Raw genomic sequence first — 27,077 nt, forward strand, 5'->3', positions numbered from 1 at the left:
CTTCTTTACTTCTATATATATTTGTACGTATACAGTTCTTCACTCCTTACTTTACCCTCCTGCGGGAAAACAATCTAACAAGGGACTCGATGCCCATGCGCATATATGCCCATGCGCACTATCACCAAGAGGGGGAGTGACTTGATCCCGTGACTCTAAAAAAGACTTCTTCGGAGAAAAACAACTTGTATCGCTCCAAGCCAAACGCTGGATGGCGATATATGCACAGCATGTGAATCTGCAGCACTACATGCCTCGAACAGATGTACACTGGGTTAGTGACATTTTCACATATTGTGCAAAGAGTCCAGGGGTTCCTTTACTAGTGGACAGGGTCTTGCTCTAGCAGTCCTAATGCATTCTTTTAGGGGGATAGTGTTGTCGAGCAGCATTAGGCTTATCAGAGAGGAGTGTGAGACATCTGCAAATATACACACAGCCAATAAATGACAGACCCACGGCTCAAGAGAGAGATCCACACCAATTTACAAAAATAACATGCATCTTAATATATGTTTTGGCACCAGAATCAATACAATCCGGTAAGTACATTTTCCAAGAACAATCTTTACAGTTTTGAAAAGCTGCAATGTTATCCTATGGCGAGAGAAACAAGTACTTCATTAAGGTATAGTACAGCAACTTACGGGACCAATCTCCTGGATGTGGTAAGTATTGGGCAAGGGTCAGTATTACACCAAAAGGTTGCTCCGGGCAGCACTGGCTTGGCTGGATGCAGAGGTGTAGTGTTGCTCTGCGCACCTAGTGTTAGTGGGGTATTGGTCCATCTGAAAAGAGGATGCAGGTCTGTACAGGGATTCGAGTCGGGAAGAACCAACAGATGGGTTCAAATCTTGAGGTGCTCGGGATGGAGAGGCACCTTCGATCCTGTTCTCCATGGGCCAGGGACAATGGGTGCAGAGGTGTCCTAAGCTTTGGGTTTTCTCCACCGGGAGCACTCGCTGCTGAGGGGGGCCTGTGGGCCAAGGTGGGCTTTGTCTCTGGAGGGCCGGGGGACCACATTGACACTGTTGAACAAGTTACTTACATCCAAAAACACCTTTTCTGATGGATGCATCTTCCTGTGGATTCCTCACATTTGAATATCCCTTTGCGCAGCATTCGTTGGAAACTTTTCCCAGCTCCCACGTCGATGAGAATGTCACAATGGAATGGCTCCGCACACAACGGAGTCTGATGTCAACGAAGCCTTAAGTCCTTGCTGGGCGTGCTGACGTCAGTTCCCTTATTTGTGCACCTTCGACCCATAACGGTTTTCTTTAGCTCCATTGGAGATACCCTGTTTGTAAGGGAATAGACATTTTTTGTCATTCTGATGACCATGTCTCTGCCTATGAAATCAGGCTTTATGCCGTGTAGAGAATGCGGGGATCAAATGTTTGTGACGCATCCGCATGTGGATTGCTTTGGTGCTTGAGCTCTGACTACAACGTCAGGGAGTGTCCGTCATGTCATTGCATGGATCCCAAGGCCTTAAAGGAGAAGGAAGCAAAGCTTTTCCTGGCAAAGGCAAAGAAAGAGGAGAAACTGGGTCACAGACCTCGATTGGAGTCACCGTCTCATTGTTCCTCAAGGTTGTCCAGGAAGGAGCTTGAAAAGAGGAGATGCTATAGCCCTCAGCACCGGTCCTCTAAAGATGCGACTCCACAGCGGCGTACACCACCTTTGAACTCAGCTGAAGGTTCACTGGCACCATCGTTGGTGGAGATTCTGGTGATGCCGGTGCAGCAGTTTTCCCTGGTAACTTCCCCGGATCCGGAGCCAGAAGTTGTACCAATGACACCAGACCCTTCTCAGCCTTAACAGCAGGAGCGAGACTTTCCGACCTTTCCAGCTCCTTGAGCCGATTCATTTCATTTTTTGAATGCCATGTATGACATCTTTGCCAGGACCAGGATTCCCTCAGGTGCACCGGCTGGCCCCGGGGTTCCAATGTCCTTCTCTTTGGGAGGATTCCCTGCGCCGTACCAGCAGGCTCCATTCTTGCCTTTCTTACCAATGGCCTAGTTACCCTGCCCTTCACCGGCACCAATGAAAACGACTCCTTCTCTGACTGGTACTCGGCAGGAATCATTGGCACCAGTGGCACCTGTTCTGACTTCGGTGCTGTCTCAGACTTCGCATCACAGGACCCGAGTTGGTCAACCAAGTGCCGACATCGCCGCTATGTTCTCTTCCGATGCTGTTGCTGGAGTCTAGGCTCAGGTCCAGGAGGGAAGCTCTGAGGCAGTTGGAGGAGGAACAATATCTTGCCTCACAGCCTGATCCAGACCTTGAGGAAGGTGAAATTATTTCCCCAAGTCATAACTTTCAGGGAATAGAGGTCCCTAGTGGTTTGAAAACTTGTCCGGAGTGGGATTTGTCATCTCCATAGGGGTTGCCTCCACCTGAAATTACATCTTACCACTCAGTCATTAGAAAAGCAACTGAGATGTTGGACTTGTCTCTCTCAACAGAGATGAAATCTAATGTTCGATGGCATCTGTCGCTGTAGATACGCATGTTCTGCAATAGCTCGCCATCTGGTGTTGGGCCGGAGTGTTACAAGTTGTTTTTCTTCGAAGAAGTCTTTCGAGTCACGGGACCGAGTGACTCCTCCTTTTGTCTCCATTGCGCATGGGCGTCGACTCCATCTTCGATTGTTTTTTTTCCGCCATCGGGTTCGGACGTGTTCCTGTCGCTCCGAGTTTCGGAACGGAAAATTAGCTAATTTCGGAAGATTTTCGTCGGTATTGTTGCGTTCGGGATCGGCGTACTTAGATTCCACACCGCATCGAAGATCGAAGAGCTCCGGTGCCCTTCGGGGTAGTTTTTCGATCCTCCGTCGGGGCCTGGTCGGCCCGACCGCGTGCTGAAGAACGCCGATGGAACGGACCCCGTTCCGTTTCTGCCCCAAATGCCACAATAAATACCCCTACACAGACCAACACTTGGTCTGCAACCTGTGCCTGTCACCTGAGCACAGCGAAGACACCTGCGAGGCCTGTCGTGCGTTCCGGTCCCGAAAAACACTCCGAGACCGTCGAGCCAGAAGACTTCAGATGGCGTCCGCACCGACAGCCCAACGGGAGTTCGAGGAACAGGAAGAGGAAGGTACCTTCTCGATCCAAGACTCGGACTCCGAAGGATTCGACGATACACAAACCGTGAGTAAGACGTCGAAATCCACTCAGAGGAACATTTACAAGGCCCAGGGGACGCCACTGCCACCAGGCCATGGCTCGACCCATAAATTCGGTGACCGATCGTCGGCACCGAAAAAGGCCCAAACAGTGCCGAGATCGTCCGACTCCGGTCGAGACACCGGCACGCAGCCTTCTCGGGACCGAGAAAGTGCTGGAGACGAGCCTCGACACCGAGATGCCGGTGTGGACACGGCTCGACGCCGAGACAGCGGCACCGAAACAGATCGACGCCGAGAGGTTTCGGCCCCGAAAAGGAAAAAAGTCACCTCGGAGCCGAAAAAACACGCAGACAAAGTTTCGATGCCGAAACAAACTGCAAGCGACCCAGCTTCAGGCTCTTATACAGAAGAGCACTCGCTAACCTCCCAAATGCAGAAGCATAGGTTTGAGGAAGAGCTACAAGCAACTGATGTGGACCATACGCAAAAGCGTATCTTCATTCAGCAGGGGACAGGAAAAATAAGCACCCTTCCCCCCATTAGGAGAAAGAGAAGGTTGGAGTTCCAGACGGAACAAACACCACAACCAAAAGTGGTGAAAAGAGTTACCCCACCACCCTCTCCTCCGCCCGTGATTAACGTTTCACCAGCACAAACTCCATCACACTCCCCAGCTCACACCACCATGAGCCAGGGTGACCAAGATCAGGACGCATGGGACCTATACGACGCCCCAGTGTCAGATAACAGTCCGGAGGCATACCCTACAAAGCCATCTCCACCAGAAGACAGCACCGCGTACTCTCAAGTGGTGGCTAGAGCAGCACAATTTCACAACGTAAGCCTCCACTCAGAACAGGTCGAGGATGATTTCTTATTCAACACACTCTCCTCCACCCACAGCTCATACCAAAGCCTGCCTATGCTCCCTGGTATGCTCCGGCACGCAAAAGACATCTTTAAGGAGCCGGTCAAGAGTAGGGCAATCACACCAAGGGTGGAAAAAAAGTATAAGGCGCCTCCTACGGACCCGGTTTTCATCACTACACAGCTGCCACCAGACTCTGTCGTTGTAGGAGCAGCTAGGAAAAGGGCCAACTCTCACACATCTGGAGATGCACCACCCCCAGATAAAGAAAGCCGCAAGTTCGATGCAGCTGGTAAGAGTCGCAGCACAAGCTGCAAACCAGTGGCGCATCGCGAACTCCCAGGCACTACTTGCGCGCTATGACAGAGCCCACTGGGACGAGATGCAACATCTCATTGAACATCTGCCCAAGGACTTACAAAATAGGGCAAAACAAGTGGTTGAGGAGGGACAGACCATCTCCAACAACCAGATACGCTCCTCCATGGACGCTGCAGATACAGCTGCACGGACAATTAATACATCTGTAACTATCAGAAGGCATGCATGGCTCCGAACGTCTGGATTTAAACCAGAGATTCAACAAGCAGTTCTCAATATGCCTTTTAATGAAAAAGAACTGTTCGGTCCAGAAGTGGACACAGCGATTGAGAAACTCAAAAAAGATACGGACACTGCCAAAGCCATGGGCGCACTCTACTCCCCGCAGAGCAGAGGGAATTACAGCACATTCCGTAAAACGCCCTTTCGAGGGGGGTTTCGGGGTCAAAGCACACAAGCCAGCACCTCACAAGCCACACCGTCCAGTTACCAAGGACAGTATAGAGGAGGTTTTCGGGGACAATATAGATGAGGGCAATTCCCTAGAAATAGAGGAAGATTTCAAAGCCCCAAAACCCCTACTACTAAACAGTGACTCACATGTCACTCACCCCCTCCACACAACACCAGTGGGGGGAAGAATAGGTCATTATTACAAAGCATGGGAGAAAATCACTACAGACACTTGGGTTCTAGCAATTATCCAACATGGTTATTGCATAGAATTTCTACAATTCCCTCCAAACATACCACCAAAAGCACAAAATTTAACAACACACCATTCCAATCTCCTGGAGATAGAAGTGCAGGCACTATTGCAAAAGAATGCAATCGAATTAGTGCCAAACACACAAATAAACACAGGAGTTTACTCACTGTACTTTCTGATACCAAAGAAGGACAAAACACTGAGACCAATCCTAGACCTCAGAGTAGTGAACACTTTCATCAAATCAGACCACTTCCACATGGTCACACTACAAGAAGTATTGCCATTGCTAAAACTACACGACTACATGGCAACTTTAGACCTCAAGGATTCTTATTTCCATATACCAATACACCCATCGCACAGGAAATACCTAAGGTTTGTATTCAAAGGAATACATTACCAATTCAAGGTACTGCCTTTCGGATTAACAACCGCACCAAGAGTCTTTACCAAATGTCTAGCGGTAGTCGCTGCACACATAAGAAGGCAGCAAATACATGTGTTCCCATATTTGGACGACTGGCTAATCAAGGCCCATTCGTTCATACAGTGCTCAAATCACACAAATCAGATCATACAAACCCTCTTCAAACTCGGGTTCACCGTCAACTTTACAAAATCCAACATTCTGCCGCGCAAGGTACAACAATACCTAGGAGCCATAATAGACACATCAAAGGGAGTAGCCACTCCAAGTCCACAAAGAATTCTAAATTTCAACACCATCATACAACGCATGTATCCAACACAAAAGATACAGGCAAAGATGGTATTACAACTCCTAGGCATGATGTCTTCATGCATAGCCATTGTCCCAAACGCAAGACTGCACATGAGGCCCTTACAACAATGCCTAGCATCACAGTGGTCTCAAGCACAGGGTCACCTTCTAGATCTGGTGTTAATAGACCGCCAAACTTACCTCTCGCTTCTGTGGTGGAACAACATAAATTTAAACAAGGGGCGGCCTTTCCAAAGACCCAGTGCCACAATACGTAATAACAACAGATGCTTCCATGACAGGGTGGGGAGCACACCTCGATCAACACAGCATACAAGGACAATGGAACGTACATCAAACAAAACTGCATATCAATCACCTAGAACTTCTAGCAGTTTTTCAAGCACTAAAAGCTTTCCAACCAATAATAGTTCACAAATACATTATCGTCAAAACAGACAACATGACAACAATGTATTATCTAAACAAGCAGGGGGGGACGCACTCCACGCAGTTAAGCCTGCTAGCACAAAAAATTTGGCATTGGGCAATTCACAACCAAATTCGCCTAATAGCACAGTTTATACCAGGGATCCAAAATCAACTCGCAGACAATCTCTCTCGAGATCATCAACAGGTCCACGAATGGGAAATTCACCCCCAAATTCTGAACACTTATTTCAAACTCTGGGGAACACCTCAGATAGACTTGTTTGCGACAAGGGAGAACGCAAAATGCCAAAACTTCGCATCCAGATACCCACACAAACAATCCCAAGGCAATGCCCTATGGATGAACTGGTCAGGGATATTTGCTTACGCTTTTCCTCCTCTCCCTCTCCTTCCTTACCTGGTAAACAAACTCAGTCAAAGCAAACTCAAACTCATATTGATAGCACCAACTTGGCCAAGGCAACCCTGGTACACAACGCTGCTAGACCTATCAGTGGTACCCTGCATCAAATTGCCCAACAGGCCAGATCTGTTGACACAGCACAACCAAAAGATCAGACACCCAGATCCAGCATCGCTGAATCTAGCAATCTGGCTCCTGAAATCCTAGAATTCGGGCACTTACAACTTACCCAAGAATGTATGGAAGTCATAAAACAAGCCAGAAGGCCATCCACCAGGCACTGCTATGCAAGTAAATGGAAGAGGTTTGTTTGCTACTGCCATATTAATCAAATACAACCATTACACACAACTCCAGAACATGTAGTGGGTTACTTGCTTCACTTACAAAAATCTAACCTAGCTTTCTCTTCCATTAAAATACACCTTGCAGCAATATCTGCATACCTGCAGACTACCTATTCAACTTCCCTATATAAGATACCAGTCATTAAAGCATTCATGGAGGGCCTTAGGAGAATTATACCTCCAAGAACACTACCTGTTCCTTCATGGAACCTAAATGTTGTCCTAACTAGACTTATGGGTCCACCTTTTGAACCCATGCACTCCTGCGACATACAGTTCCTAACCTGGAAGGTGGCATTTCTCATCGCCATTACTTCCCTAAGAAGAGTAAGCGAGATTCAGGCGTTTACAATACAGGAACCTTTTATACAACTACACAAAAATAAAGTTGTCCTAAGGACCAATCCTAAATTTTTGCCAAAGGTTATTTCACCGTTCCATCTAAATCAAACAGTGGAACTTCCAGTGTTCTTTCCACAGCCAGATACCGTAGCTGAAAGGGCACTACATACATTAGATGTCAAAAGAGCATTGATGTATTACATTGACAGAACAAAAAACATCAGAAAGACTAAACAACTCTTTATTGCATTTCAAAAACCTCATGCAGGAAACCCAATTTCAAAACAAGGTATAGCCAGATGGATAGTTAAATGCATCCAAATCTGCTACCTTAAAGCTAAACGACAGCTGCCCATTACACCAAGGGCACACTCAACCAGAAAGAAAGGTGCTACCATGGCCTTTCTAGGAAACATCCCAATGCAAGAAATATGTAAGGCAGCCACATGGTCTACGCCTCACACATTCACCAAGCACTACTGTGTAGACGTGTTATCCGCACAACAAGCCACAGTAGGTCAAGCTGTATTAAGAACATTATTTCAAACTACTTCCACTCCTACAGGCTGATCCACCGCTTTTGGGGAAATAACTGCTTACTAGTCTATGCAGAACATGCGTATCTACAGCGACAGATGCCATCGAACTGAAAATGTCACTTACCCAGTGTACATCTGTTCGTGGCATCAGTCGCAGTAGATTCGCATGTGCCCACCCGCCTCCCCGGGAGCCTGTAGCAGTTTGGAAGTTACCTTCAATTATTTATATATGTGTCATCTCAACCTTAAATAGGTGCATACTTAGTCACTCCATTGCATGGGCACTATTACTACAATTCAACTCCTACCTCACCCTCTGCGGGGAAAAACAATCGAAGATGGAGTCGACGCCCATGCGCAATGGAGACAAAAGGAGGAGTCACTCGGTCCCGTGACTCGAAAGACTTCTTCGAAGAAAAACAACTTGTAACACTCCGGCCCAACACCAGATGGCGAGCTATTGCAGAACATGCGAATCTACTGCGACTGATGCCACGAACAGATGTACACTGGGTAAGTGACATTTTCATTATTGGTAGAGGTACTTCACTCGTTAGTGTCATTCTAAGAGCCTTTGCTGCCATTTAATGAGGCTTTGACAGAGACAGTTTTGGTAAATTTGGCAAAAGCCTGTGTCGGTCCCAGCCGTGTCAAAAGCAATCACTAGGAGGTATAAGACTGCACCGGGTGATCCTAAGTTCCTGAGTCGTCATCTGACGCCGTGGAATTTGGTGGTGCAAGCCTCATGCTCTTCAAAGGTGACACCTGATTCCTTTCCATCTGCCCCAGCTGAAAAGTAGTCCAAAAGGATGGCACAGACTGTGAAAAAGATGTTTTTGTATGGTAGGATTGCACTAAAATTGGTAAATGCCACTTGTTCGATGGGTCGTTATATACATGCTGTTATGGACTCAGGCAGATCTGTCCTACCGAAGCTACGAGATTATTTGCAGGGACATTTTTTGAAACTGTTAAATGACAGTCAGGCTGCGACTGAGCAAATCATTCAGTCGGTCCTGGATACAGCCGACTCTGTAGCCAGGGCGATGGGTACATCAGTCACCACAAGAAGATATGCCTGATTGAGGGGTTCTTGTTATTCCACCAATTTCCAGAATACCCTGATGGATTTACCCTTTGATGGTTTCAAGTTGTTTGGGGCAGAGGCGGGTTTGGCCTTGGAAAGATTTAAGGAGAGCAAAGTCACTGCTAAATCGTTGGCTCTTCAGTTTCCCTGCTTAACCTACAGACTGCTGCATAGATTTGGAGGGTTTGGAAGAAGTTACTCCTTTCGAGGGAGACAACAACACTAGTAGCAATCATCCAACCCCCTGTATAAGACTTACAGAGGGTGTGGCAGAGCAAGACAGAAGGGTGCAGCCCATCAGCCCTCCTCCTTCTCCTATTCTACTTCCCCAGCCAATAATGCTGGAAAGCAGCCCTAATTCTTTCACATTACAGCATGCTCTGTCTGTGGGAGGCGGCTGATTCATTTTCGACAACAATGGATGTTGATAACATTGGACAATTGGGTGTTGGGCATTGCTGAAAATGGATATGCACTACCCTTACAAGAGGTTCCACCTCCCTTTCCACATCAACACAGTTATTGTTCGCAAGATCATCTACTTTTTTCCAAGCACTTCTTTTAAAGGGTGCAGTAGAGTTAGTTCCGGAGCAGGAACAGCGTCAGGGGTGTTATTCAAGATAGTTCCTGACTCCCAAAAAGGATGGGCATTTACGTCCAATCTTGGACCTAAACATTTTTTATTCATTCCTCAAGCAGGAAAAATTCAAAATGCTGACCCTGGCTGAGGTTCTTCTTGTGCCGGACAAAGAGTGGATGGTTTCCATCAACTTGCAGGAATGCGTATTTTCACATCCCTGTTCTGCAGTCGCTCAGGAAGTATCTCTTGTTCATGGTAGGAAGCTGGCCTGATGTGTGGTGAGCACCTATGGTTTTATCACCCTATACCAGGTATAGGTATCCCCTATTATTGATATGCAGTCAGTGTCTCTGAAGCCAGGCTCTCCAGAGGTAGCAGTGGATGAGCAGCGAAGGCTTATCTAGGAGACATGCAAAGCTCATGCAATACCACTGTAGTCACACACCACTCACACACATGAAAGAACCACACAGTGTTGCAAAAATAAAGGTACTTTATTTGGTAACACAATCTCTAAATTACTATGTAGGTAATACCCAGTTAGCATGTGAGTAAACACAATTATATATACACACACTATTAATTAGGAAATGGCATAGAAATGCAGTAGAAAACAGTGAAAGAACAGTATGCAATAGGAACCATAGGGGGAGACAAAAACATATACTAAGAATATGGAATGTGAAGGTTGGACCCCCCACCCAGGTAAGTAAGATCTGTAGAGAGGAGCTGGTGGAACTACGGACCCCAAAAGGTAAGTACCAGAGTGTCCCCCCACCAACCAGGAGAGGAGAGGAAATGTGAGTACCTGTTTTTTCTCAAACCCCCAGAGAAACTTTGCAGAAGGACAATGCAAGACCCAAGCAAGTTTGTAAGAAACTGAAGATGGATTCTGCCATAAGAGGATTTGCAAAAGAAGAGGAACAAGTCAAGTTACAGTTGGAGTGTCCGGTTGGGGCAGGAGCCACTAACCACCCTATTGAAGGTGCAGGACCGGGTAGATGAGGAAGGACAGGATTTGGCTATGCAGCACAGGCGCAGAAGAGGAGTTCCAGGGGTGATGCAGTCGATGTCACAAAGAGGGATGCAGCTCATCATTGGCGAGGAAAAAACACAAGCAAGCCTTGGCAAAGGAAAGAGTTCCCGAAGAGGAGTTTGCAGAGCTGCTGGGGACCAGGAGAGTCAGAGGGAACTCAACCCAAGGAGGGTAGTCCCAAGAAACCCCCAGGAACTAGAAGAGTCCAGAGACGAAGAGGCAGCCCCCACAGGCAACTCGCAGGCACAGGAGTCTCAGAGAGGGACGCTCAGCACACCTGACATGGAGTCCCACCTCACTGGAGCAGCAGGCTGGAGACTGTGCATGGCAAGGAAGAGTGCTGGCGGCCGGTCGTAAACACAGAGCCTGAGGGTCACTTGGATGAAGAGCCAACAACCCATGGTAACTGCAAGAGTTACAGTGCACCGGGGTACTGTCCTGCAAGGAGAGGCAAAGACTCACCCACGTGTAGAGAGGACGGAGGGGACCACTCCAGACCACCACCTCTGTTGCAGGATGCTTGCAGAGTTGCAGGAGATAGGATCTATGCTGCACACTGAAACCTTAGAAGAGGATTTTTTCTTTAACACACTATCCTCCACGCACTCAAAATATCAATGCCTTCCAATGCTACCTGGTATGATTAAACATGTAGATCAAATATTCAGTGAGCCAGTCAAAGCTAGGGTAATAACACCACACATAGATAAAAAAATATATAAACCTGCTCCTACAGACCCTGATTGTATTACCCACCAAATTCCTCCAGATTCAGTGGTAGTGCGGCTAAAGAGAGGGCTAACAGCGAGTCGTCAGGGGATGCTCCTCCCCCGACAAGGAGAGTAGAAAATTTGTTGCTGCTGGCAAGAGGGTAGCGACACAGGCTGGGAACCAATGGCGAATTGCAAACTCGCAAGCCTTGCTAGCAAGGTACAATAGAGCCTACTGGGATGAGATGCAGGAACTCCTACAACACCTCCCAAAGGAGCACCAAAAAAGGACACAACAGATTGTGGAAGAAGGTCAGGCCATAAGCAAACAATCAAATACGGTCTGCCTTTGATGCTGCAGATATAGCAACTAGAAATGTGAATACTGCCATCAATATACGCAGACACCCATTGCTACGTTCCTCTGGTTTTAAACCAGAAATTCTGCAGGCAGTGCTGAATATGCTTTTTCATAAAAAGCACCTGTTAGGCTCGGAAGTCGACACAGTCATAGAAAAACTGAGAAAAGTTTCAGGCACTGCCAAAGCAATAGGAGCCTTATACACAACACCCTATAGAGGCTCCTTTCGCAGACAATAAGTCAGAGGAGGATTTAAGCCGCAATCCCCAGAGGCTTCTACCTCCCAGGCAAAACAAGGGCAACAGCAGTACCAGAGAGGAGGTTTTAGAGTGTGTCTTATAGAGGCCAATACTTTAGAACCAGAGGCAAGTTCCAAACTTCAAAACAAGTCACTTCCCGATCTAAACAGTGACTTATTTTTTACCATCCCTCAACCCCACAAATCTCCTGTGGGCGGCAGACTGCAGCAATTCCACTCCCATTGGCAAAATATCACCACAGACCAATGGTCATTATCAATTATCCGCAATGGTTATTGCCTAGAATTGATTTCTACCCCTCCAAACATTCCTCCACGTTATCACAAGCTGTCCTCAGAACACAATGTTCTATTACAGCAAGAAGTGCAATCGCTACTACTAAAACAGGCAATAAAATTGGTCCCACATTCTCAACAAGGAACAGGAGTATACTCATTTATACTTCCTCATTCCCAAAAAGGATGGCATACTCAGGCCCATCCTAAACCTCAGATACCTAAATCTACATATCCTGTCAGAACACTTTCAAATGGTAACTCTGCAGGACGTCAACCCACTATTACAAAAACAAAATTACATGACTGCATTAGACCTCAAAGATGCGTATTTCCATACACCCATCCATCCAGTTCACAGAAAATACCTAAGGTTTGTGATAGCAGGAAAACATTATCATTTAAAAGTTCTACCATCGGCATAACAGCTCCAAGGGTATTCACAAAATGTCTAGCGGTAGTAGCAGCCTACCTAAGAAGGCAACACATATGTCTTTCCATATCTAGACGATTGGCTAATAAAATCAAGCAATTTTATACAATGTCAAAAACACACTCAATACATAGTAGAGACCCTACATACACTAGGGTTCACTCTCAACTACCAAAAATCCCATCTTCAACCAGCACAGGTGCAACCGTCCCTAGGTGCTATTCTCAATACGCAAAAAGCCTTAGCTTATCCAAATACACAAAGGGTACAAGCTTTTCAAAATCTCATACCACAAATGCAGCCAAATCAGCAGTACACTGTAAGATTTATCATGAAACTATTAGGAATGATGGCATCCTGCATAGCAGTAGTACCGCGTGCAAGACTAAACATGAGGACACTACAACAGTGCCTCTCACAGCAATGGTCTCAAGCACAGGGTCAGTTGCAAGATCTAGTGTTGTTAGACCGCCAACTGCGCAAGTCCCTTTAATGGTGGCATTTCAGCAACTTAATGAGGGGGCGGTCATTTCAAGACCCTGTGCCTCAGACCACAATAACAACGGATGCATCAATGACAGATTCAAGGGGAATGGAATTCACAACAGCTAAAGTATCACATTAACCATTTAGAAGTTTTAGCTGTGTTCCTTGCCCTAAAAGCGTTTCAGCCGCTTCCCAAACACAAGACTGTCTTGATAAAAACAGACAATATGACAACAATGTATTACCTAAAGAAACTAGGTGGGACACATTCATCGCAAATGTCCCTTCTAGCCCAAACAATATGGAAATGGGCAATTCACAATTAAATTAATCTAAATAAATCCCAGGAATCCACAATCATCTAGCGGATCTCCTAAGCAGAACACACCAACAGATACACAAATAGGATATTCACTCTTAAGTACTTCATCCGTACTTTCAAAAGTGGGGTACACCAGGAATAGACCTCTTCGCAACAAGCGAAAACTCAAAATGACCAAACTTCACATCCAGACACCCACACCCTCTGACCAAGGGCAATGCACTATGGATCGGCTGGTCAGGGAGATTTGACTACGCTTTCCCCCCCTCTCACACTACTTCATTTCTTGTCAACAGACTGCGTCAGACTTCTCTCACCATGATACTCATAGCCCCCACGTGGGCACGACAACATTGGTACACAACACTCCTAGACCTCTCAGTAGTACCTCACTCCAAAATTCCAAACAGACCGGATTTGTTAACACATAACAAAGGACAAATCAGACATCCAAATCCCAGTGCTCTCAACCTGGCGATTTGGCTTCTGAAGTCCTAGAATTTGGATATTTACAACTTCCATTAAAACAAGCATGCAAGCCTACGACTAGGCAATGCAATGCAATGCTAACAAATGGAAAAGATGTGTTTATTACTGTCAATCTAAAATACTGACCCCACTTACAGTGCTACGTACTTGATTTACAAAAATCTAATTTAGCTCATCTATTAAAATTCATCTTACAGCATATTTACAAACTGTACAACATACCTCACTCTTTAGAGTCCCAGTTATTAAAGCCTTCATGGAAGGACTAAAACATATTATTCTACCCAGAATACCACCTTTTCCTGTTTGGAATCTCAATATTGTACTCTCCAGATTAATGGGCCCACCTTTTGAATCCATACATTTGTGTGATTCAATTCTTAACTTGGAAAGTTGCTTTCCTAGTAGCTATTACTTCATTATGAAGAGTTAGTGAAATACAAGCATTCATTCTTGAAGAACCTTTTTTCCAAGTACACAAACATAATGTTGTACTTGGAACCAATCCACCATTTCTGCCAAAGGTGGTATGACCTTTTCACATAAACCAAACAATGGAATTGCCCGTCTTCTTCCCACAGCCAGATTCAATTGCAGAAACTCTTGACCTTAAAAGAGCTCTTATGTACTATGTAGAAAGAACAAAAGAATTCAGAAAAACAAAGCAGCTTTTCGTTGCTTTTCAACAGCCACATAAAGGGAATCTTATCTCTCAACAAGGATTAGCAACATGGATTGTTAAATGTATACAAACATGTTACATTAAGGCACAAAGACAACTTTTAATCACACCTAAAGCACATTCCACTAGGAAAAAAGGTGCATCTATGGCATTCTTAGGAAACATACCAATGGCAGACATATGTAAAGATGCCACCTGGTCTACACCACATACATTTACAAAGCATTATTGTGTAGATTTATTTTCAAAGCAACAGGCCAATGTAGGTCAAGCTGTCTTAAGAACATTATTTCAAATAACTCCAACTCAGACTAGTCACCGCATTTTTTGGGGAGAGTAACTGCTTTGTAGTCTATGCATAGAATGTGTATCTGCAGCTACACATGGCATCGAAAGGAAAATATCATGTTCGATGGCATCTGTCGCTGTAGATACGCATGTTTTGCAATAGCTCGCCATCTGGTGTTGGGCCGGAGTGTTACAAGTTGTTTTTCTTCGAAGAAGTCTTTCGAGTCACGGGACCGAGTGACTCCTCCTTTTGTCTCCATTGCGCATGGGCGTCGACTCCATCTTCGATTGTTTTTTTTCCGCCATCGGGTTCGGACGTGTTCCTGTCGCTCCGAGTTTCGGAACGGAAAGATAGCTAATTTCTGAAGATTTTCGTCGGTATTGTTGCGTTCGGGATCGGCGTAGTTAGATTCAACACCGCATCGAAGATCGAAGAGCTCCGGTGCCCTTCGGGGTAGTTTTTCGATCCCCCGTCGGGGCCTGGTCGGCCCGACCGCGTGCTGAAGAACGCCGATGGAACGGACCCCGTTCCGTTTCTGCCCCAAATGCCACAATAAATACCCCTATTCAGACCAACACTTGGTCTGTAACCTGTGCCTGTCACCTGAGCACAGTGAAGACACCTGTGAGGCCTGTCGTGCGTTCCGGTCCCGAAAAACACTCCGAGACCGTCGAGCCAGAAGACTTCAGATGGCGTCCGCGCCGACAGCCCACCGAGAGTTCGAGGAACAAGGAGAGGAAGGTACCTTCTCGATCCAAGACTCAGACTCCGAAGGATTCGACGATACACAAACCGTGAGTAAGACGTCGAAAACCACACAGAGGAAGATTTACAAGGCCCAGGGGACGCCACTGCCATCAGGCCATGGCTCCACCCATAAATTCGGTGACCGACCGTTGGCACCGAAAAAGGCCCAAACAGTGCCGAGATCGTCCGACTCAGGTCGAGACACCGGCACGCAGCCTTCTCGGGACCGAGAAAGTGCTGGAGACAAGCCTCGACACCGAGATGCCGGTGTGGACACGGCTCGACGCCGAGACAGCGGCACCAAAGAAGATCGACGCCGAGAGGTTTCGGCCCCGAAAAAGAAAAAAGTCACCTTGGAGCCGAAAAAACACGCAGACAGGGTTTCGGTGCCGAAACAAACTGCAAGCGACTCAGCTTCAGGCTCTTATACAGAAGAGCACTCGCTAACCTCCCATATGCAAAAGCATAGGTTTGAGGAAGAGCTACAATCAACTGATGTGGACCATACGCAAAAGCGTATTTTCATACAGCAGGGGACAGGAAAAATAAGCACCCTTCCCCCCATTAGAAGAAAGAGAAGGTTGGAGTTCCAAACTGAACAGACACCACAACCAAAAGTGGTGAAAAGAGTTACCCCACCACCCTCTCCTCCGCCCGTGATTAACGTCTCACCAGCACAAACTCCATCACACTCCCCAGCTCACACCACCATAAGCCAGGGTGACCAAGATCAAGACGCATGGGACCTATACGACGCCCCAGTGTCGGATAACAGTCCGGAGGCATACCCTACGAAGCCATCTCCACCAGAGGACAGCACTGCGTATTCTCAAGTGGTGGCTAGAGCAACACAATTTCACAACGTAAGCTTCCACTCAGAACAGGTCGAGGATGATTTTTTATTCAACACACTCTCCTCCACCCACAGCTCATACCAAAGCCTGCCTATGCTCCCTGGTATGCTCCGGCACGCAAAAGAAATCTTTAAGGAGCCGGTCAAAAGTAGGGCAATCACACCAAGGGTGGAAAAAAAGTATAAGGCGCCTCCTACAGACCCGGTTTTCATCACTACACAGCTGCCACCAGACTCTGTTGTTGTAGGAGCAGCTAGGAAAAGGGCCAACTCCCACACATCTGGAGATGCACCACCCCCAGATAAAGAAAGCCGCAAGTTCGATGCAGCTGGTAAGAGAGTCGCAGCACAAGCTGCAAACCAGTGGCGCATCGCGAACTCCCAGGCACTACTTGTGCGCTATGACAGAGCCCACTGGGACGAGATGCAACATCTCATTGAACATCTGCCCAAGGACTTACAAAATAGGGCAAAACAAGTGGTTGAGGAGGGACAGACCATTTCCAACAACCAGATCCGCTCCTCCATGGACGCTGCAGATACAGCTGCACGGACAATTAATACATCTGTAACTATCAGAAGGCATGCATGGCTCCGAACGTCTGGATTTAAACCAGAGATTCAACAAGCAGTTCTCAATATGCCTTTTAATGAAAAAGAACTGTTCGGTCCAGAAGTGGACACAGCGATTGAGAAACTCAAAAAAGATACGGACACTGCCAAAGCCATGGGCGCACTCTACTCCCCGCAGAGCAGAGGGAATTACAGCACATTCCGTAAAACACCCTTTCGAGGGGGGTTTCGGGGTCAGAGCACACAAGCCAGCACCTCACAAGCAACACCGTCCAGTTACCAGGGACAGTATAGAGGAGGTTTTCGGGGACAATATAGAGGAGGGCAATTCCCTAGGAATAGAGGAAGATTTCAGAGCCCCAAAACCCCTACTACTAAACAGTGACTCACATGTCACTTACCCCCTCCACACAACACCAGTGGGGGGAAGAATAAGTCATTATTACAAAGCATGGGAGGAAATCACTACAGACACTTGGGTTCTAGCAATTATCCAACATGGTTATTGTAGGAGGCTGGACTGGCTTGTAGTGAGTACCAAGGGGTACTTGCACCTTGCACCAGGCCCAGTTATCCCTTATTAGTGTATAGGGTGTCTAGCAGCTTAGGCTGATAGATAATGGTAGCTTAGCAAAGCAGCTCAGGCTGAACTAGGAGACGTGTGAAGCTACTACAGTACCACTTAGTGTCATATGCACAATATCATAAGAAAACACAATACACAGTTATACTAAAAATAAAGGTACTTTATTTTTATGACAATATGCCAAAGTATCTTAGAGTGTACCCTCAGTGAGAGGATAGGAAATATACACAAGATATATATACACAATAGCAAAAATATGCAGTATAGTCTTAGAAAACAGTGCAAACAATGTATAGTTACAATAGGATGCAATGGGGAAACATAGGGATAGGGGCAACACAAACCATATACTCCAAAAGTGGAATGTGAACCACGAATGGACCCCAAACCTATGTGACCTTGTAGAGGGTCGCTGGGACTATTAGAAAATAGTGAGAGTTAGAAAAATAACCCTCCCCAAGACCCTGAAAGTGAGTGCAAAGTGCACCAAAGTTCCCCTAAGGACAAAATAGTCGTGTTAGAGGGAAAATGCAAGGAAAACACAAATCAGCAATGCAACAACGATGGATTCCTGACTGAGGGTACCTGTGGAACAAGGGGACCAAGTCCAAAAGTCACAAGCAGCTCGGAGATGGGCAGATGCCCAAGAAATGCCAGCGGTTGGTGCAAAGAAGCTCTTACTAGGCTGAAGAACTGTGAATACTGCAGGAACGACAAGGGCTAGAGACTTCCCCTTTGGAGGATGGATCCCCCACGCCTTGGAGAGTCGTGCAGAAGTGTTTTCCCGCCGGATGGACGCCAACAAGCCTTGCTACACGCAAATCGTGCGTTTGGCGTTTTTGGACGCTGCTGGGGCCCAGGAGGGACCAGAAGGTCGCAAATTGGACCTGCAGAGAGAGGGGACGTCGAGCAAGACAAAGAGCCCTCACTGAAGCAGGTAGCACCCGGAGAAGTGCCAGAAACAGGCACTACGAGGATGCGTGAAACGGTGCTCGCCGAAGTTGCACAAAGGAGTCCCACGTCGCCGGAGACCAACTTAGAAAGTCGTGCAATGCAGGTTAGAGTGCCGTGGACCCAGGCTTGGCTGTGCACGAAGGATTTCCGCCGGAAGTGCACAGGGGCCGGAGAAGCTTGCAAAGTCGCGGTTCCCAGCAATGCAGCCCAGCGAGGTGAGGCAAGGACTTACCTCCACCAAACTTGGGCTGAAGAGTCACTGGACTGTGGGGGTCACTTGGACGGTGTCGCTGGATTCGAGGGACCTCGCTCGTCGTGCTGAGAGGAGACCCAAGGGACCGGAGATGCAGCTTTTTGGTGCCTGCGGTTGCAGGGGGAAGATTCCGTCGACCCACGGGAGATTTCTTCGGAGCTTCTGGTGCAGAGAGGAGGCAGGCTACCCCCACAGCATGCACAAGCAGGAAAACAGTCGAGAAGGCGACAGGATCAGCGTTACAGAGTTGCAGTAGTCGTCTTTGCTACTATGTTGCAGGTTTGCAGGCTTCCAGCGCGGTCAGCGGTTGTTTCCTTATCAGAAGGTGAAGAGAGAGATGCAGAGGAACTCGGCTGAGCTCATGCATTCGTTATCTGAAGTTTCCCCAGAGACAGAGACCCTAAATAGCCAGAAAAGAGGGTTTGGCTACCTAGGAGAGAGGAAAGGCTACTAACACCTGAAGGAGCCTATCACAAGGAGTCTCTGACGTCACCTGGTGGCACTGGCCACTCAGAGCAGTCCAGTGTGCCAGCAGCACCTCTGTTTCCAAGATGGCAGAGGTCTGGAGCACACTGGAGGAGCTCTGGACACCTCCCAGGGGAGGTGCAGGTCAGGGGAGTGGTCACTCCCCTTTCCTTTGTCCAGTTTCGCGCCAGAGCAGGGGCTAAGGGGTCCCTGAACCGGTGTAGACTGGCTTATGCAGAATTGGGCACATCTGTGCCCAACAAAGCATTTCCAGAGGCTGGGGGAGGCTACTCCTCCCCTGCCTTCACACCATTTTCCAAAGGGAGAGGGTGTCACACCCTCTCTCAGAGGAAGTTCTTTGTTCTGCCATCCTGGGCCAGGCCTGGCTGGACCCCAGGAGGGCAGCTGCCTGTCTGAGGGGTTGGCAGCAGCAGCAGCTGCAGTGAAACCCCAGGAAGGGCAGTCTGGCAGTACCAGGGTCTGTGCTACAGACCACTGGGATCATGGAATTGTACCAACAATGCCAGGATGGCATAGAGGGGGCAATTCCATGATCATAGACATGTTACATGGCCATATTCGGAGTTACCATGGTGAAGCTACATATAGGTAGTGACCTATATGTAGTGCACGCGTGTAATGGTGTCCCCGCACTCACAAAGTTCAGTGAATTGGCTCTGAACAATGTGGGGGCACCTTGGCTAGTGCCAGGGTGCCCTCACACTAAGTAACTTTGCACCTAACCTTTACCAGGTAAAGGTTAGACATATAGGTGACTTATAAGTTACTTAAGTGCAGTGTAAAATGGCTGTGAAATAACGTGGACGTTATTTCACTCAGGCTGCAGTGGCAGGCCTGTGTAAGAATTGTCAGAGCTCCCTATGGGTGGCAAAAGAAATGCTGCAGCCCATAGGGATCTCCTGGAACCCCAATACCCTGGGTACCTCAGTACCATATACTAGGGGATTATAAGGGTGTTCCAGTAAGCCAATGTAAATTGGTAAAAATGGTCACTAGCCTGTCAGTGACAATTTGGAAAGAAATGAGAGAGCATAACCACTGAGGTTCTGGTTAGCAGAGCCTCAGTGAGACAGTTAGGCACCACACAGGGAACATATACATGCACACCTATGAGCACTGGGGCCCTGTGTGACAGGGTCCCAGTGACACATACATATAGGCCACAAACCTATGAGCACTGGGGTCCTGACCAGCAGGATCCCAGTGACACATAACAAACATACTGAAAACATAGTGTTTTCACTATGAGCACTGAGGCCTGGCTATCAGGATCCCAGTGAGACAGTGAAAACAGTGACAAACACCCTGACATACACTCACAAACAGGCCAAAAGTGGGGGTAACAAGGCTAGAAAGAGGCTACCTTCTCACAGTTATTGCATAGAATTTCTACAATTCCCTCCAAACATACCACCAAAAGCACAAAATTTGACAACACACCATTCCAATCTCCTGGAGATAGAAGTGCAGGCACTATTGCAAAAGAATGCAATCGAATTAGTGCCAAACACACAAATAAACACAGGAGTTTACTCACTGTACTTTCTGATACCAAAGAAGGACAAAACGCTGAGACCAATCCTAGACCTCGGAGTAGTGAACACTTTCATCAAATCAGACCACTTTCACATGGTCACACTACAAGAAGTATTGCCATTGCTAAAACTACACGACTACATGGCAACTTTAGACCTCAAGGATGCTTATTTCCATATACCAATACACCCATCGCACAGGAAATACCTAAGGTTTGTATTCAAGGGAATACATTACCAATTCAAGGTACTGCCTTTCGGATTAACAACCGCACCAAGAGTCTTTACCAAATGTCTAGCGGTAGTCGCTGCACACATAAGAAGGCAGCAAATACATGTGTTCCCATATCTAGACGACTGGCTAATCAAGGCCCATTCGTTAATAGAGTGCTCAAATCACACAAATCATATCATACAAACTCTCTTCAAACTAGGGTTCACCGTCAATTTCACAAAATCCAAAATTCTGCCGCGCAAGGTACAACAATACCTGGGAGCCATAATAGACACATCAAAAGGAGTAGCCACTCCAAGTCCACAAAGAATTCAAAATTTCAACACCATCATACAACGCATGTATCCAACACAAAGAATACAAGCAAAGATGATATTACAACTCCTAGGCATGATGTCTTCATGCATAGCCATTGTCCCAAACGCAAGACTGCACATGAGGCCCTTACAACAGTGCCTAGCATCACAATGGTCACAAGCACAGGGTCACCTTCTAGATCTGGTGTTAATAGACCGCCAAACTTACCTCTCGCTTCTGTGGTGGAACAACATAAATTTAAACAAGGGCGGCCTTTCCAAGACCCAGTGCCACAATACTTAATAACAACAGATGCTTCCATGACAGGGTGGGGAGCACACCTCGATCAACACAGCATACAAGGACAATGGAACGTTCATCAAACAAAACTGCATATAAATCACCTAGAACTTCTAGCAGTTTTTCAAGCACTAAAAGCTTTCCAACCAATAATAGTTCACAAATACATTCTCGTCAAAACAGACAACATGACAACAATGTATTATCTAAACAAGCAAGGGGGGACGCACTCCACGCAGTTAAGCCTGCTAGCACAAAAGATTTGGCGTTGGGCAATTCACAACCAAATTCGCCTAATAGCACAATTTATACCAGGGATCCAAAATCAACTCGCAGACAATCTCTCTCGAGATCACCAACAGGTCCACGAATGGGAAATTCACCCCCAAATTCTGAACACTTATTTCAAACTCTGGGGAACACCTCAGATAGACTTGTTTGCGACAAAGGAGAACGCAAAATGCCAAAACTTCGCATCCAGATACCCACACAAACAGTCCCAAGGCAATGCCCTATGGATGAACTGGTCAGGGATATTTGCTTACGCTTTTCCTCCTCTCCCTCTCCTTCCTTACCTGGTAAACAAACTCAGTCAAAACAAACTCAAACTCATATTAATAGCACCAACTTGGGCAAGGCAACCCTGGTACACAACGCTGCTAGACCTATCAGTAGTACCCTGCATCAAATTGCCCAGCAGGCCAGATCTGTTGACACAGCACAACCAAAAGATCAGACACCCAGATCCAGCATCGCTGAATCTAGCAATCTGGCTCCTGAAATCCTAGAATTCGGGCACTTACAACTTACCCAAGAATGTATGGAAGTCATAAAACAAGCCAGAAGGCCATCCACCAGGCACTGCTATGCAAGTAAATGGAAGAGGTTTGTTTGCTACTGCCATATTAATCAAATACAACCATTACACACAACTCCAGAACATGTAGTGGGTTACTTGCTTCACTTACAAAAATCTAACCTGGCTTTCTCTTCCATTAAAATACACCTTGCAGCAATATCTGCATACCTGCAGACTACCTATTCAACTTCCCTATATAAGATACCAGTCATTAAAGCATTCATGGAGGGCCTTAGGAGAATTATACCACCAAGAACACCACCTGTTCCTTCATGGAACCTAAATGTTGTCCTAACTAGACTTATGGGTCCACCTTTTGAACCCATGCACTCCTGCGAAATACAGTTCCTAACCTGGAAGGTGGCATTTCTCATCGCCATTACTTCCCTAAGAAGAGTAAGCGAGATTCAGGCGTTTACAATACAGGAACCTTTTATACAACTACACAAGAATAAGGTCGTCCTAAGGACCAATCCTAAATTTTTGCCAAAGGTTATTTCACCGTTCCATCTAAATCAAACAGTGGAACTTCCAGTGTTCTTTCCACAGCCAGATACCGTAGCTGAAAGGGCACTACATACATTAGATGTCAAAAGAGCATTGATGTATTACATTGACAGAACAAAAAACATCAGAAAGACTAAACAACTGTTTATTGCATTTCAAAAACCTCATGCAGGAAACCCAATATCAAAACAAGGTATAGCCAGATGGATAGTTAAATGCATCCAAATCTGCTCCCTTAAAGCTAAACGACAGCTGCCCATTACACCAAGGGCACACTCAACCAGAAAGAAAGGTGCTACCATGGCCTTTCTAGGAAACATCCCAATGCAAGAAATATGTAAGGCAGCCACATGGTCTACGCCTCACACATTCACCAAGCACTACTGTGTAGACGTGTTATCCGCACAACAAGCCACAGTAGGTCAAGCCGTATTAAGAACATTATTTCAGACTACTTCCACTCCTACAGGCTGATCCACTGCTTTTGGGGAGATAACTGCTTACTAGTCTATGCAAAACATGCGTATCTACAGCGACAGATGCCATCGAACTGAAAATGTCACTTACCCAGTGTACATCTGTTCGTGGCATCAGTCGCAGTAGATTCGCATGTGCCCACCCGCCTCCCCGGGAGCCTGTAGCAGTTTGGAAGTTACCTTCAACTATTTATATATGTATCATCTCAACCTTAAATAGGTGCATACTTAGTCACTCCATTGCATGGGCACTATTACTACAATTCAACTCCTACCTCACCCTCTGCGGGGAAAAACAATCGAAGATGGAGTCGACGCCCATGCGCAATGGAGACAAAAGGAGGAGTCACTCGGTCCCGTGACTCGAAAGACTTCTTCAAAGAAAAACAACTTGTAACACTCCGGCCCAACACCAGATGGCGAGCTATTGCAAAACATGCGAATCTACTGCGACTGATGCCACGAACAGATGTACACTGGGTAAGTGACATTTTCATTACCCAGTGTACATCTGTTCGTGGCATTTAGTGTTGGAGATTCACATGCACCCTCCCTTCTCCCTGGAAGCCTGTAGTTGCATTTGTAATAATTTGTACCTATGTATATACATTTACATTTGCATGGACATCTATTTTTACTTACTATTTCTATACAACATTAATATTACTACACTCGATCAGTCCTTCCTACACCCTTTTGTGGGAAAAAACAATCTAACAGAGTCGATGCCCAGGTGCAGTATAACCGAGAGGAGGAGTCACTTGATCCTGTGACTCAGAAAAGACTTCTTCGAAGAAAAACAACTTGTAACACTCCGATATATGTGTGTGTGTGTGTGTGTGTGTGTGTGTGTGTGTGTGTGTGTATTTATATATATATATATATATGTTCGATGGCATGTGTAGCTGCAGATCCACATGCTGTGCATATCCCGCCATCTAGTGATGGGCTCGGAGTGTTACAAGTTGTTTTTCTTCGAAGAAGTTTTTTCGAGTCACGAGATCGATGGACTCCTCCTCTTTCGGCTCCATTGTGCATGGGCGTCGACTCAATTTTAGATTGTTTTCTTTCCGCCATCGGGTTCGGACGTGTTCCTCTTCGCTCCGTGTTTCGGTTTGGAAAGTTAGTTAAATCTCTGAAAATTCGACAGTATTGTTTGCGTTCGGTATCGGGTTAGTTAACACAGATCGACACCGAATAAAAGAAGAGCTCCGGTAGCCCTGCGGGGCTTCTATCCCCTGTCGGGGTCTGGTCGGCCCGACCGCGTGCGTCTTCAAGGCTCATGGAATGGACCCCATTCCGCTTCTGCCCCGAATGCCACAATAAGTATCCTTACACAGATCAGCATCTGGTCTGTAATTTGTGTTTGTCCCCCGAACACAAAGAGGATACTTGCGAGGCCTGTCAGGCATTTCGGTTGAAGAAAACGCGACGAGACCGGAGAGCACGAAGGCTTCAAATGGCATCGGCGCGTCAGGACACCACGACGTCGAAGAAGAGGAGACTTTCTCCATCGCTGACTCGGATGAGCCCGAAACGGAGCAGCCGGTGAAAACCGTGAGTAAACCAGCACCGGCCAAAACTCACGCCAAAATCATGAAGGCCCAGGGGACGCCAGCAGGCCATGGCTTAACCCGTAAAATCAGTGACCAACCATTGGCACCGAAAAAGGGCACACACGTGTCGAAGTCATCCGACTCCGGTCGAGATACCGGCACAGAGTATACTCGGCACCGAGAAACAGGCTCCGACCAAACTCGACATCGAGATACCGGCTCTGAGCAAAGTCGGCACCAAGAGATCGGCACCCCTAAACCGAAAAAGTGGCTTCGGAGCCGAAAAAGACTGTGGAAAAAGTTTTGGTGCCGAAACACTCCGCATCAGAGCCGAAAACAAGCTCTTACTCCGAAGAACAAGGCCTTTCAGCACAACTACAAGGCCATAAATTTGAACAAGAGTTAGATTAAAGATGGGGGAGCCAGATTATACACAAAGAAGGCTCCATGTTCAAAAAGAAACAGGGAAAATAAGAACTCTCCCTCCTATTAAGATGAAAAGGAAACTTGCTTTCCAAGACATAGAAAAACAACCAAAAGCAAAGGTGGCAAAAGAAGTAACTCCACCTCGTTCTTCGCCACAACCATCGCCACACCACTCACCGCAACTGTCACAAATTGCATCCCCCCCTTTGATGCAATCTCCAACGCACACGGGGATGAGTCAGGATGACCCAGATGCATGGGATCTATATGATGCACCAGTATCTGACAATAGTCCAGAGTGCTACCCAGCAAGGCCATCACCACCTGAAGACAGTACTGCTTACATGCAGGTGGTGTCCAGAGCAGCTGCTTTTCACAATGTGGCACTGCACGCTGAACCGATTGAAGATGACTTTTTATTTAATACTTTGTCGTCAACACACAGTCAGTACCAAAGTCTACCAGTGTTACCAGGGATGTTGAAACACGCGAAACAAGTATTTCAAGAGCCCGTCAAAGGCAGAGCCATCACAACTAGGGTGGAGAAAAAGTACAAGCCTCCCCCTACGGACCCTGTGTACATCACGCAACAACTAACACCTGACTCAGTAGTAGTAGGCGCAGCACGTAAAAGGGCTAATTCACACACCTCTGGAGACGCACCACCACCCGACAAAGAAAGTCGGAAGTTTGACGCAGCGGGGAAAAGAGTTGCAGCACAGGCAGCCAATCAATGGCGCATTGCCAATTCACAGGCTTTATTGTCAAGATATGACAGAGCTCATTGGGATGAAATGCAGCACTTTATAGAACATCTTCCCAAGGAGATTCAAAAGCGTGCACAACAAGTGGTGGAGGAGGGCCAAAGTATCTCCAACAACCAGATACGATCGGCAATGGACGCAGCGGACACAGCCGCAAGAACTGTGAATACAGCGGTCACTATTCGTAGACACGCATGGCTATGCACCTCAGGATTTAAGCCAGAGATCCAACAGGCTGTGCTTAATATGCCTTTTAATGGACAGCAGTTGTTTGGGTCGGAGGTGGATACAACTATAGAGAAGCTGAAGAAGGACACTGATACGGCCAAGGCCATGGGTGCGCTCTACTCCCCACAGGGCCAAGGCATATTTAGGAAGCCTCAATTTCGAGGGGGGTTTCGGGCCCATAGCACAGAACCCTCATCCTCACACAAACCAGACCCACATACCAGGGCCAATACCAAAGGCTTTCGGAGACAATACAGAGGTGGACAGTTCCCTAAATCCAGAGGAAAGTTCCAAAGCCCAAAGACCCCTCAAACTAAACAGTGACTTCAGTGTCACAAATCCCCAACACATAACACCAGTGGGGGGGAGACTCCCAGATTATTACAAAAATTGGGAGGAAATAATAGACTTGTGGGTCCTAGCCATTATCCAACATGGTTATTGCATAGAATTCATATAATTACCACCAAATGTGCCTCCAAAGACACACATGTCCAAACAACACTTGGATCTATTACAACTAGAAGTCCAAGCGTTATTACAAAAAGAGGCTATAGAACTAGTACCCAAACACCAGAAAG

The 27,077-nt window shown here is 46.8% G+C and overlaps 1 protein-coding gene across 2 annotated transcripts in view; it reads left to right on the forward strand.

The window, feature by feature from the left end:
- KPNA6 (karyopherin subunit alpha 6) overlaps nt 1–27,077 on the forward strand; it is a 400,095-nt gene that overhangs the window by 196,444 nt on the left and 176,574 nt on the right. The gene's annotated exons all lie outside the window — the stretch shown is intronic.

This window comes from Pleurodeles waltl, chromosome 3_1, assembly GCF_031143425.1.
Source record: "Pleurodeles waltl isolate 20211129_DDA chromosome 3_1, aPleWal1.hap1.20221129, whole genome shotgun sequence".
Classification (NCBI taxonomy): Eukaryota; Metazoa; Chordata; class Amphibia; order Caudata; family Salamandridae; genus Pleurodeles; species Pleurodeles waltl.